This window comes from Pseudophryne corroboree, unplaced genomic scaffold, assembly GCF_028390025.1.
Source record: "Pseudophryne corroboree isolate aPseCor3 unplaced genomic scaffold, aPseCor3.hap2 scaffold_191, whole genome shotgun sequence".
NCBI lineage: Eukaryota > Metazoa > Chordata > Amphibia > Anura > Myobatrachidae > Pseudophryne > Pseudophryne corroboree.
In genome coordinates this window covers 637,486-652,036 of record NW_026968548.1, presented here as the reverse complement: position 1 = coordinate 652,036, position 14,551 = coordinate 637,486, and the positions used below count along the sequence as shown (strand labels likewise).

The 14,551-nt window shown below is 42.5% G+C and overlaps 2 non-coding genes and 1 pseudogene across 2 annotated transcripts; all 3 read left to right on the top strand.

The window, feature by feature from the left end:
* The first annotated feature begins 1,164 nt into the window (after positions 1-1,164).
* LOC135004152 (U1 spliceosomal RNA) lies at positions 1,165-1,343 on the top strand (annotated as a pseudogene).
* Positions 1,344-11,973: 10,630 nt separating this feature from the next.
* On the top strand, positions 11,974-12,137 carry LOC135003853 (U1 spliceosomal RNA). Its single transcript, XR_010204734.1, has one exon. It is a non-coding gene; the product is annotated as a U1 spliceosomal RNA (small nuclear RNA).
* A 152-nt stretch (positions 12,138-12,289) lies between these two features.
* Positions 12,290-12,452, top strand: LOC135004074 (U1 spliceosomal RNA). Its single transcript, XR_010204943.1, has one exon. It is a non-coding gene; the product is annotated as a U1 spliceosomal RNA (small nuclear RNA).
* Positions 12,453-14,551: the final 2,099 nt, after the last annotated feature.

Here is a 14,551-nt window from a genome sequence, read left to right as displayed (position 1 = left end):
GCCCCTCGATGCAGGGAGTCTGTTGCCAGCAGGCTCCCTGAAAATAAAAAAATCTAACAAATATACTTTCTGTCAGGAAACTCAGGAGAGCTCCCTGAAAAGCACCCAGTCTCCTCTGGGCACAGTAGTAAACTGAGGTCTGGAGGAGGGGCATAGAGGGAGGAGCCAGTGCACACCCAGATCTAAAGTCTTTCTTAAAGTGCCCATGTCTCCTGCGGAGCCCGTCTATCCCCCATGGTCCTTACGGAGTCCCCAGCATCCTCTAGGACGTAAGAGAAAAATTATGCTGGCAGAAAAATCCAATTGAGTGATTAAACAGCTCCAGAGCTGCTCTGTAAGGCAAGTAAAAGGGTGTGGGCCCTGCAGCACTACCTGTAGTTTGCATTGTGCATTGGAAGCCTAGTTTGCTGTCTGTTTCCACTTCTTTTTTCTTGAGCCCCTCCCGTCTATACCCTTGTGCACTATCCTGACTTCTCTTCCCGTCTGCTTACTTTGTGCCTTCCAAAGCACAATGCAAACTACAGGTAGTGCTGCAGGGCCCACACCCTTTTACTTGCCTTACAGAGCAGCTCTTGAGCTGTTACAGTGCCCAGCTGCTGCAAGAAATCAGCGTGAATGCTTCAGGGGCTGGGGCATGGCCAACATGAGCCCCACACCGAAGGAGGGTGGGGGTGTTTAATGCGAACTAGGGGTCTCGCACAATGCGAACTACAGGTAGTGCTGCAGGGCCCACACCCTTTTACTTGCCTTACAGAGCAGCTCTGGAGCTGTTACAGTGCCCAGCTGCTGCAAGAAATGTGAACTAGGGGTCATCCAAGTGCCGCAAAAGGCCGCCATGCCCTGCACGCCCCTTTTCTCTTTTCATATGCAGACGAGGGTTGAAGCCAACTTTGACCCACTGCTTGGATGACATCGCCATATGCAAATCCATCTGCTGCAGGCCTTCCCCCAGGAATGCTTGCACTAGTTGTTGCATTTGGTTTGTTGTTTGGGGGTGCTTCAGTATTAGGCAGCCTTCTGCCCTCCCATGTTCATCTGAAAATATGTGTTCTCCCTGCAGTTGTTGTCCCCAGATGAGAGTTCCCTTGTGCTGCCTCAGTTGAATCTCCTTTACTTGACAGAGATGTGCCTGAGCAGCGGCCCTCCCCAGCCCTATCCCAAATCATACTTATTTTGCATAGGAGATACCATGGTCATGAAGACTGTTCTCCCAGGGAGCGGTTCATTCATTGCATTCTGGGTATGCTGACCCCTGTGATTTCCCCAAATGTGGGAAACTCGACTGCATTATTTAATGCGAACTAGGGGTCATCCAAGCACCGCAAAAGGCCGCCATGCCCTGCATACCCCTTTTCTCTTTTCATAAGCAGACGAGGTTTGAAGCCAACTTTGACCCACTGCTTGGATGACATCACTTGCTGCCTTTCCAATGAAGCAAGTTTAATTTAGTAATAGGTGAAAAACCATCCCTACAAAGGTGTTAATCAGATACTTGGCTTTGTGGACACTTTTCAGAGAACAAATTAGTTAGCATAAAAATAAAGCCAGAAAATGAAGAGCTGTTTAATCACTCAATTGGATTTTTCTGCCAGCGTATTTCTTTTTCTCTGCAACCCACTGCTAAGTTGTGCTTCCTAGCTGTTCTTTTATAAAATCACTTAATCAAATCTAACTCTGATTACATCAGAGAAGGCCAGGTACCCTACACCATAAGAGGGGGTTTGAAATTTTGACTTGTCTACTTAAAGATCACCAAAATCTGATGACAAGGTCAATAACATCCCTGGGTGGGATTGAACCACCAACCCTTTGGTTAATAACCAAACACACTAACCGATTGCACCACCGAGACACTTTGCAAAAGTACATACTGACAAAGGTTAATAAGCATTCATCTAGAACGTTTCCTAGAAAACTTTAAAAAGTCAATAATCTGGAGAGTTTTTGTAAGATGTTTCTTCCATCAACCAATGAAGAAACGCATTGGTACTTTCCCATGATGAGTGAGTGCTTCAGGATCTCTTGCACTTACATGTGCAGCAGAGTACTGCAATGGAAGCATGCTGGGCCCCTTAACCCAGAGGTAGGCAGATTGAAACTATCCTCTGCTATATGCATTTTTTTTTTGTTAATTAAAGTAATCCAAAACTGGGATTGATATTTTTGCTCTTTTATTTTTACTTAAAGTACAATAACTTTTACCATTTTAATTTGTTTTAATAGTATATTGACAGTATTGTTTTCTTTCAAAAATCCACTTAATTTTCTTTACCCTATTATTAAAATGGTAATTGACAAAAACAAACTACATTGTCACCAGAAGAGCAATACAAAATGTACAAGTGATATATTAAAATCATCTTTCCAGCTTGAATTTCAATGATGCATTGGGGCAACGATTTTGTGAGAAACATCTTCACCCTTAAATAAAGATTTTCTTAATTCCTTACCTGTGTGCTAATTAGATATCACCTTGTTTTCACATTAAACAGACTTCCACATGAGAAAGCAGCAAGGATGCAGTGGCGTTAATGTTTCCTGGTGTCAACCTGTATTATTTCAGTAGATATTGAAATGAGGATGCATCTTGCTGCCTTTCCAATGAAGCAAGTTTAATTTAGTAATAGGTGAAAAACCATCCCTACAAAGATGTTAATCAGATACTTGGCTTTGTGGACACTTTTCAGAGAACAAATTTGTTAGCATAAAAATAAAGCCAGAAAATGAAGAGCTGTTTAATCACTCAATTTGATTTTTTTGCCAGCATATTTCTTTTTCTCTGCAAACCACTGCTAAATTGTGCTTCCTAGCTGTTTTTATAAAATCACTGAATCAAATCTAACTCTGATTACATCAGAGAAGGCCAGGTACCCTACACCATAACAGGGGTTTTTGAAATTTTGACTTGTCTACTTAAAGATCACCAAAATCTGATAACAAGGTCAATTACATCCCTGGGTGGGATTGAACCACCAACCTTTTGGTTAATAGCTGTACACACTAACTGATTGCGCCACAGCGACACTTTGCAAAAGTACATACTGACAAAGGCTAATAAGCATTCATCTAGAACGTTTCCTAGAAAAACTTTAAATAGTCAATAATCTGGAGAGTTTTTGTAAGATGTTTCTTCCATCAACCAATGAAGAAACACATTGGTACTTTCCCATGATGAGTGAGTGCTTCAGGATCTCTTGCACTTACATGTGCAGCAGAGTACTGTAATGGAAGCATGCTGGGTCCATAGCCCAGAGGTAGGCAGATTGAAACTATCCTCTGCTATATGCGTTTTTTTTTTGTTAATTAAAGTAATCCAAAACTGGGATTGATATTTTTGCTCTTTTATTTTTACTTAAAGTACAATAACTTTTACCATTTTCATTTGTTTTAATAGTATATTGACAGTATTGTTTTCTTTCAAAAATCCACTTAATTTTCTTTACCCGATTATTAAAATGGTAATTGACAAAAACAAACTACATTGTCACCAGAAGAGCAATACAAAATGTACAAGTGATATATTAAAATCATCTTTCCAGCTTGAATTTCAATGATGCATTGGGGCAACGATTTTGTGAGAAACATCTTCACCCTTAAATAAAGATTTTCTTAATTCCTTACCTGTGTGCTAATTAGATATCACCTTGTTTTCACATTAAACAGACTTCCACATGAGAAAGCACAAAGGATGCAGTGGCGTTAATGTTTCCTGGTGTCAACCTGTATTATTTCAGTAGATATTGAAATGAGGATGCATCTTGCTGCCTTTCCAATGAAGCAAGTTTAATTTAGTAATAGGTTAAAAACCATCCCTACAAATGTGTTAATCAGAAACTTGGCTTTGTGGACACTTTTCAGAGAACAAATTTGTTAGCATAAAAATAAAGCCAGAAAATGAAAAGCTGTTTAATCACTCAATTGGATTTTTTTGCCAGCATATTTCTTTTTCTCTGCAACCCACTGCTAAATTGTGCTTCCTAGCTGTTTTTATAAAATCACTGAATCAAATCTAACTCTGATTACATCAGAGAAGGCCAGGTACCCTACACCATAAGAGGGGGTTTGAAATTTTCACTTGTCTACATAAAGATCACCAAAATCTGATAACAAGGTCAATTACGTCCCTGGGTGGGATTGAACCACCAACCTTTTGGTTAATAGCCTTACACAGTAACTGATTGCGCCACAGCAACACTTTGTAAAAGTCCATACTGACAAAGGCTAATAAGCATTCATCTAGAACGATTCCTAGAAACATTTTAAAAAGTCAATAATGTGGAGAGTTTTTGTAAGATGTTTCTTCCATCAACCAATGAAGAAACACATTGGTACTTTCCCATGATGAGTGAGTGCTTCAGGATCTCTTGCACTTACATGTGCAGCAGAGTACTGTAATGGAAGCATGCTGGGTCCATAACCCAGAGGTAGGCAGATTGAAACTATCCTTTGCTATATGCATTTTTTTTTGTTCATTAAAGTAATCCAAAACTGGGATTGATATTTTAGCTTTTATTTTTACTTAAAGTACAATAACTTTTACCATTTTAATTTGTTTTAGTGCAAATGGCATATCAGCAGTCAGCACTAACTGGTGACATGCCATTTGTACAAGTAAGCCATGTGTGACTAATATATAAACATACTTTATTAAATAACACCTCAAACTATCATACCCAGGATTCAAACCTATAACCTGTTGAATTCTAATCAAACACCCTACCCATGGAGCTACTTGATCCTGCATCTTTTCTAACCTCCAAAAACAGATTCAGTTGCATTTTCCAGCGTGTTTTGTTTGCGCCTTTGCAAATGTCTTACATCGACAAACTTATTTAGTACTATTTTGCAAATAGGGTTACATTGTCGCAACATTGTGTTCCCTAATTGCTTGATTTTTTAAATGCAACAATTGATAAAGACACCTGATAATTGCTCTGTGGAGTCTTATTTTGTGTTTTGTGTTTAGTCTTTAGATCTGAATTTGAATGTACTTGTGAACTAACTTAATTTCCTACTTCTAAATTCATTCCTAAATTCACTACTTACATGAATCCTGTAGTTGGGCATTTTGGGACTTCGATTGTGGGCATTGTTTTGTGTCCAGACCAGCAGCAGGTGGTGTGCATTTGCTGGAAAGGCATCGAAGACCTCCGATATGCTGCATCTCCTGATGTGTGTCTCCCTCAAGTGGCTGTCAGCAAATGCCTGCTAGACACCCCATTCCAAGCTGATTGTGACATCATGGAACATGCATCATAGAACAGGCATGCTAAAACATGGGTCTTCAACCTGCGACCCTCCAGCTGCTGTGGAACTACACATCCCAGCATGCCCTGCCTCAGTTTTAGCATACCTTAATAGCAAAACTGTGGCAGGGCATGCTGGGATGTGTAGTTTCACAGCAGCTGGAGGGCCACAGGATGAAGACCCATGTGCTAGAGCCAAGCCGCAGGTACATTGAATGCTAGCAAGCTGAATATTTAAATCCTTTTTGTTCCGCAGCATTCCAATGCGGAAGATTCCATGGAACCAGAGATCCTTCCATTGAGAAGGACATGCTGCCTGGATGACTACACTGTGCAAATTAAATCACGGAGCCAGTTGGCTTGTGGGTGGCTCTGGTGACTGGGTGGTTGGGTGGGTGGTGTGTCGGAAGTGGAGCGCATGCAAATGATTGTGTATCATCCAGCTAGTGAGAGAGAAAACTCATGCAGGAGTGTTCCTGCTTGTCAGTGGGTTATGCACCTTGCCAGACGTTAAATCTACATAGAGCAGCTGGAGGGGACAAGAGCAGGTTTGCAAAATATAGATAGAAGAGCATATATGCTGGCGCATTCTCCATGATTGTGTCAGCTTATGTTTTGGTGCACTGCACTTTCCTCCACTAAGTTTTAGCCATTTTTGTTAAGCTCAAGTGTAGTTGCTTCTCGGCCTTTTGGCTGTGATCTTGTATCGTGGTTGAAGGGTCTGCTGGAGGGAGGGATTGTTTTCTTCATTGGCGAAAGACCAAAGATATTCCAGGATGGAAGGCTTGGGAACACTATCTGTTTTTCAGTTGTGGAAGAGCACAGAGGTCGGATTGGACTACATTCTATAGTAAAGGATATCTTTCTATTTATTGACCCTCCCCTTATATGTGTCTGTGTTACAATAAAGCTTCGGTTTTGTGAATCCCTCACCCTCTTACACTCCACACCCATAGCCTTATTAACTGTTGTATTATTGTATACTTTAAATGTATAGTGCAGTTCATGATTTATAGTGTAGACTGGCCTGTGCTGTAGTTCTTGAACTGTACTATACCGTCAGCATTTGTATTGTGTTTTGGCTGTGCTGCAACACTGTATTTATGTGTGCAATGTTTATGTATGTTTTTTTTTAATGTCAATAAAGACTGCTTTTTCAAGCCAATATCTGAAAACAATCAATGTTTATCTTTGATGGCAATAAAAGTGGTATGATATTTGATGCTTTTGAAATCCAATATCTGATATGTCCCCTATCTGGGAACCATATATTAAATGGCTTTTCAGAAAAGGGAGATGGGAGAAGAGCTTTCATTACTTGTAGGACCGATGCACATAAAGAAGCAAAAAAACATACATAAACATTACACACATAAGTACCGCGTTGCGGCACAGCCAAAACACAATAGAAATGCTGATGGTATAGTACAGTTCAAGAACTACAGCAGCCTACACTATAAATCATGAACTGCACTATACATTTAAACTGTACAATAATACAACAGTTAATAAGGCTATGGGTGTGGAGTGTAAGAGGGTGAGGGAATCACAAGCCCGAAGCATTATTGAAAGACTGACACATATAAGGGGAGGTTTAATAAATAGAAAGACATCCTTTACTATAGAATGTAGTCCAATCCGACCTCTGTGCTCTTCCACAACTGAAAAACAGATAGTGTTCCCAAGCCTTCCATCCTGGAATATCTTTGGTCTTTCGCCAATGAAGAAAGCAATCCCTCCCTCCAGCAGACCCTTCAACCACAATACAAGATCACAGCCAAAAGGCCGAGAAGCAACTACACTTGAGCTTAACAAAAATGGCTAAAACTTAGTGGAGGAAAGTGCAGTGCACCAAAACATAAGCTGACACAATCATGGAGAATGCGCCAGCATATATGCTCTTCTATCTATATTTTGCAAACATGCTCTTGTCCCCTCCAGCTGCTCTATGTAGATTTAACGTCTGGCAAGGTGCATAACCCACTGACAAGCAGGCACACTCCTGCATGAGTTTTCACTCTCACTAGCTGGATGATACACAATCATTTGCATGTGCTCCACCTCCGACACACCACCCACCCAACCACCCAGTCACCAGAGCCACCCACAAACCAACTGGCTCCGTGATTTAATTTGCACAGTGTAGTCATCCAGGCAGCATGTCCTTCTCAATGGAAGGATCTCTGGTTCCATGGAATCTTCCGCATTGGAATGCTGCGGAACAAAAAGGATTTAAATATTCAGCTTGCTAGCATTCAATGTACCTGCGGCTTGGCTCTAGCACATGGGTCTTCATCCTGTGGCCCTCCAGCTGCTGTGAAACTACACATCCCAACACGCCCTGCCACAGTTTTGCTATAAGGTATGCTAAAACTGAGGCAGGGCATGCTGGGATGTGTAGTTCCACAGCAGCTGGAGGGTCGCAGGTTGAAGACCCATGTTTTAGCATGCCTGTTCTATGATGCATGTTCCGTGATGTCACAATCAGCTTGGAATGGGGTGTCTAGCAGGCATTTGCTGACAGCCACTTGAGGGAGACACACATCAGGAGATGCAGCATATCGGAGGTCTTCGATGCCTTTCCAGCAAATGCACACCACCTGCTGCTGGTCTGGACACAAAACAATGCCCACAATCGAAGTCCCAAAATGCCCAACTACAGGATTCATGTAAGTAGTGAATTTAGGAATGAATTTAGAAGTAGGAAATTAAGTTAGTTCACAAGTACATTCAAATTCAGATCTAAAGTCTAGGTAGGCCTCACGTCCTGGCAGCCGCCAGCATTTAAAAATGCCTTGATTAGAGGTACGGAATTAAATGTAGATAAGAAGTAGACACAAAATAAGACTCCGCAGAGCAGTTATCAGGTGTTTTTATCAATTGTTGCATTTAAAAAATCAAGCAATTAGGGAACACAATGTTGCAACAATGTAACCCTATTTGCAAAATAGTACTAAATAAGTTTGTCGATGTAAGACATTTGCAAAGGCGCATCCAAAACACGCTGGAAAATGCAACTGAATCTGTTTTTGGAGGCTAGAATAGGAAATGTGCATCGGTCCTACAAGTACTGAAAGCTCTTCTCCCATCTCCCTTTTCTGAAAAGCCATTTAATATATGGTTCCCAGATAGGGGACATATCAGATATTGCCTTTCAAAAGCAGCAAATATCATACCACTTCTATTGCCATCAAAGATAAACATTGATTGTTTTCAGATATTGGATTGAAAAAGCAGTCTTTATTGACATAAAGAAGCAAAAAAACATACATAAACATTACACACATAAGTACTGTGTTGCAGCACAGCCAAAACACAATACAAATGCTGTCGGTATAGTACAGTTCAAGAACTACAGTACAGGTCAGCCTACACTATAAATCATGAACTGCACTATACATTTAAACAATACAATAGTTAATAAGGCTATGGGTGTGGAGTGTAAGAGGGTGACGGAATCACAAGCCCAAAGCTTTATTGAAAGACAGACACATATAAAGGGAGGATTAATAAATACAAAGATACCCTTTACTATAGAATGTAGTCCAATCCGGTCTTTCAACTCTTCCACAACTGAAAAACGGATAGTGTTCCCAAGCCTTCCATCCTGGAATATCTTCAGTCTCTCGCCAATGAAGAAAACAATCCCTCCAGCAGACTCTTCAACCACAATACAATATCACAGCCAAAAGAGCGAGAAGCAACTACACTTGCGTTTAAACAAAATGGCTAAAACTTAGTGGAGGAAAGTGCAGTGCACCAAAACATAAGCTGACACAATCATGGAGAATGCGCCAGCATATATGCTCTTCTGTGTATATTTTCCAAACCTGCTCTTGTCCCCTCCAGTTGCTCCATGTAGATTTGACGTCTGGCAAGGTGCATAACTCACTGACAAGCAGGCACACTCCTGCATGAGTTTTCTCTCTCACTAGCTGGATGATACACATTCATTTGCATGTGCTCCACCTCCGACACACCGCCCACCCAACCACCCAGTCACCAGAGCCACCCACAAGCCAACTGGCTCCGTGATTTAATTTGCACAGTGCAGTCATCCAGGCAGCATGTCCTTCTCAATGGAATAATCTCTGGTTCCATGGAATCTTCCGCATTGGAATGCTGCGGAACAAAAAGGATTTAAACATTCAGCTTGCTAGCATTCAATGTACCTGCGGTTTGGTTCTAGCACATGGGTCTTCATCCTGTGGCCCTCCAGCTGCTGTGAAACTACACATCCCAGCATGCCCTGCCACAGTTTTGCTATTAAGGTATGCTAAAACTGAGGCAGGGCATGCTGGGATATGTAGTTCCACAGCAGCTGGAGGGTCGCAGGTTGAAGACCCATGTTCTAGCATGCCTGTTCTATGATGCATGTTCCGTGATGTCACAATCAGCTTGGAATGGGGTGTCTAGCATGCATTTGCTGACAGCCACTTGAGGCAGACACACATCAGGAGATGCAGCATATCGGAGGTCTTCGATGCCTTTCCAGCAAATGCACACCACCAGCTGCTGGTCTGGACACAAAACAATGCCCACAATTGAAGGCTCAAAATGCCCAACTACAGGATTAATGTAAGTAGTGAATTTAGGAATGAGTTTAGAAGTAGGAAATTAAGTTAGTTCACAAGTACATTCAAATTCAGATCTAAAGACTAGGTAGGCCTCACGTCCTGGCAGCACCCAGCATTTAAAAATGCCTTGATTATAGGTAGGGAATTAAATGTAGATAAGAAGTAGACACAAAAGAAGACTCCACAGAGCAATTATCAGGTGTCTTTATCAATTTTTGCATTTAAAAAATCAAGCAATTAGGGAACACAATGTTGCGACAATGTAACCCTATTTGCAAAATAGTACTAAATAAGTTTGTCGATGTAAGACATTTGCAAAGGCGCAAACAAAACACGCTGGAAAATGCAACTGAATCTGTTTTTGGAGGTTAGAATAGATGCAGGATCAAGTAGCTCAATGGGTAGGGTGTTTGATTAGAATTTAACAGGTTATAGGTTTGAATCCTGGGTATGATAGTTTGAGGTGTTATTTAATAAAGTATGTTTATATATTAGTCACACATGGCTTACTTGTACAAATGGCATGTCACCAGTTAGTGCTGACTGCTGATATGCCATTTACACAAACATGCCATGTGTGACTGTATATGCATTTAAGGAGGGCACCCCTGCAATACCACAAACCATTGAGTGTCAAGTATACTAGATATATCTTCATATCTCATGTGCTTTCTCTGAGACCAATCTTGTTATGCCCCTTCCCCACAAGGCATGCGCCTTTTGTCCATATTGCAAAAATGGGGGGGAGGGCATATAATTCTCTGTCACAGGGCACCAAAAAGTCTAGTTATGGCTCTGGTATGCATTATGTAATCTGGCAGACCATCTCTCCAACACTGGCTGGTTGGAATAGAAATCCGGTTATCTATGTGAGCAAATGACCATCAACGATTTACTCTCAAACACTAAAAAATTGACAAAAATGGTCCCCTAAACAAATTGGTTAAATTTTGGGTTTAACCAATTTGTGTAATGACCATTTTTGACCACTTTTCTAGTGTTTGGGAGCAAATGGTTAATTGACATTTGCTCCTATACATTACCAGATTTTCATTCCATCCATCCAGACTGGATAGATAGCCTGACAGATAATTGTGTAGTGTACGCCCAGGATAACTGTTAGTCATGCTTTATTTTATGGCGGCACATAAATGGGTGGACAGATCCAGGGCAAGCACTGCCCACTCATGCATAGTTGTCAACTGATGTGAAGTTCCAGGGGGCAATCTCAGTTATAAAGGGAAGTATCTGGAAATTGTCCCTAGTTAAAAAAAAAAAAAAAATTTGATCAACTCCATTTATTTAGTATGATATCCCAGGTGATAGGATGCCGGCAGTCAGAACAACATACTTTATTAAATAACACATCTCAAACTACCATACCCAGGATTCAAACCTATAACCTGTTGAATACTAATCAAACACCCTACCTATTGAGCTATTTGATCCTGCATAAAAATTGTGAACATTATATGAAGCTATTGGTACTTTGCAAAAAAAAAAGAATCAGCATTACAACGCAGCAGATCCATGCAGTTTGCAGCCACACACTACATGTATCTGCTCAGCCACAATGCTGATTATTTCTTCACAAAGTACAAGGTGAGCTCCAAACAGAATTCTCTAGCTTAGAATTATACCTTTCTTTGCCAAACCTAGAAGTCGGGCCCCCCACCCTGGGATCCCCCAGAGGGAGGCCTGCACCGTCATGCGGCAGGCTTGTCCGTTTTGGAAGCAGGCTGATGGGCAGCCCAGGATTGCTTCAGTCTGGGCTTGGCAGGTCTGGAAACATGAGCTTGCTTTGGGTATGCCTGACCTTGGGTACGCTTTACCTGGAGGATGAAAGGGCCAAGAAAAGTACTTTTAGCCTTCTGCGTGGTAGGAGTCATACTAGGTAGGCAAGCTGTTTTAGCAGTAGCCAGATCAGCTACAATCTTATTGAGGTCTTCTCCAAAAGGAGATTCAACTGAGGCAGCACAAGGGAACTCTCATCTGGGGACAACAACTGCAGGGAGAACACATATTTTCAGATGAACATGGTAGGGCAGAAGGCTGCCTAATACTGAAGCACCCCCAAACAACAAATCAAATGCAACTTACTTGACAGAGATGTGCCTGAGCAACGGCCCTCCCCAGCCCTATCCCAAATCATACTTATTTTGCATAGGAGATACCATGGTCATGAAGATTGTTCTCCCAGGGTTAGGTTCATTCATTGCATTCTGGGTATGCTGACCCCTGTGATTTCCCCAAATGTGGGAAACTCGACTGCATTATTTGTGGTAGTGGGGGACTGTGTTTGTGCTTTCCTCTGGTCAGCTCTGGTAAAAGTCAGATTTCTTTGTCTCAGATCTTCCTCTAGCCTTGTTCTTCTTTCGAGAGTTCCCTTGTGCTGCCTCAGTTGGATCTCCTTCACTTGACAGGGGGGTGCCCGAGCAGCGACCCTCCCCAGCTCTAGCCCAACTCCTACTTACCTGCCAGGTGAGATACTATGATCATGAAGTTGCTTCTCCCAGGGCAAGGCTCACCCATTGCACTCTGGGTGTGCTGCCCCTGCGATTTCCCCAAATGTGGGAAACTTGACTGCATAATTTGAGTTTTCCCTGGTCGGCTCTCATGTAATTCAGATCTCTTTGTCTCAGGTCTCTCTCCAGCCTAGTTTGCTGTCTGGTTCCACTTCTTTTTTCTTGAGCCCCTCCCTTCTATACCCTTGTGCACTATCCTGACTTCTCCTCCCGTCTGCTTACTTTGTGCCTCCCAATGCACAATGCAAACTACGGGTAGTGCTGCAGGGCCCACACCCTTTTACTTGCTTTACAGAGCAGCTCTGGAGCTGTTACAGTGCCCAGCTGCTGCAAGAAATCAGCTTGAATGCTTCAGGGGCTGGGGAATGGCCAACATGAGCCCCACACCGAAGGAGGGTGGGGGTGCTTAATGCGAACTAGGGGTCATCCAAGCACCACAAAAGGCCTCCATGCCCTGCACGCTCCTTTTCTCTTTTCATATGCAGACGAGGGTTGAAGCCAACTTTGACCCACTGCTTGGATGACATCACCATATTCAAATCCATCTGCTGCAGGCCATCCCCCAGGAATGCTTGCACTAGTTGTTGCATTTGGTTTGTTGTTTGGGGGTGCTTCAGTATTAGGCAGCCTTCTGCCACCCCATGTTCATCTGAAAATATGTGTTCTCCCTGCAGTTGTTGTCCCCAGATGAGAGTTCCCTTGTGCTGCCTCAGTTGAATCTCCTTTACTTGACAGAGATGTGCCTGAGCAACGGCCCTCCCCAGCCCTATCCCAAATCATACTTATTTTGCATAGGAGATACTATTGTCATGAAGATTGTTCTCCCAGATTTAATTAAGTGATTTTATAAAAAACAGCTAGGAAGCACAATTTAGCAGTGGGTTGCAGAGAAAAAAATAACATTTTAAACCTACCGGTAAATTTTTTTTCTCGTAGTCCGTAGAGGATGATGGGGACTCCGTAAGGACCATGGGGGATAGACGGGCTCCGCAGCAGACATGGGCACTTTAAGAAAGACTTTAGATCTGGGTGTGCACTGGCTCCTCCCTCTATGCCCCTCCTCCATACCTCAGTTAGAGAAACTGTGCCCAGAGGAGACGGACAGTACGAGGAAAGGATTTTTGTTAATCCAAGGTCAAGATTCATACCAGCCACACCAATCACACCGTATAACTTGTGATATACTACCCAGTTAACAGTATGAAAACAACATAGCATCAGTCCAAGACCGATGAAAACTAACATATAACCCTTATGTAAGCAATAACTATATACAAGTCTTGCAGAAGTAGTCCGCACTTGGGACGGGCACCCAGCATCCTCTACGGACTACGAGAAAAAGATTTACCGGTAGGTTTAAAATCTTATTTTCTCTTACGTCCTAAAAGATGCTGGGGACTCCGTAAGGACCATGGGGATTATACCAAAGCTCCCAAACGGGCTCCTGCGGATGACTCTGCAGCACCGATTGAGCAAACAGGAGGTCCTCCTCAGCCAGGGTATCAAACTTATAGAACTTTGCAAAGGTGTTTGAACCCGACCAAGTAGCAGCTCGGCACAGCTGTAGTGCCGAGACCCCCGGGCAGCTGCCCAAGAAGAGCCCACCTTCCTAGTGGAATGGGCCTTGACTGAATTAGGCAACGGCAATCCCGCCATAGAATGCGCCTGCTGAATCGTGTTACAGATCCAGAGAGCAATAGTCTGATTTGAAGCAGGGGTGCCAATCTTGTTGGCTGCATACAGGACAAACAGTGCTTCTGTTTTTCTGACTCTAGCCGTTCTGGCCACGTAAATTTTCAAAGCCCTGACCACATCAAGGGACTCGGAATCCTCCAAGTCACGCGTAGCCACAGGCACCACAATAGGTTGGTTCATATGAAAGGATGAGTCCACTTTTAGCAGGAATTGAGGACGGGTCTGCAATTCCGCTCTATCCATATGGAAAACCAGATAGGGGATTTTATGTGATAAAGCTGCTAATTCCGACACTCGCCTAGCGGAAGCCAAGGCTAATAACATGACCACCTTCCAAGTGAGATATTTAAACTCCACCATTTTAAGTGGTTCAAACCATAACCTTAACACCACGTTAAGGTCCCAAGGGACCACCAGAGGTACAAAAGGAGGCTGAATATGCAGTACTCCCTTCACAAAAGTTTGTACTTACTTCAGGAAGAGAGGCCAATTCCTTTTGAAAGAAAAT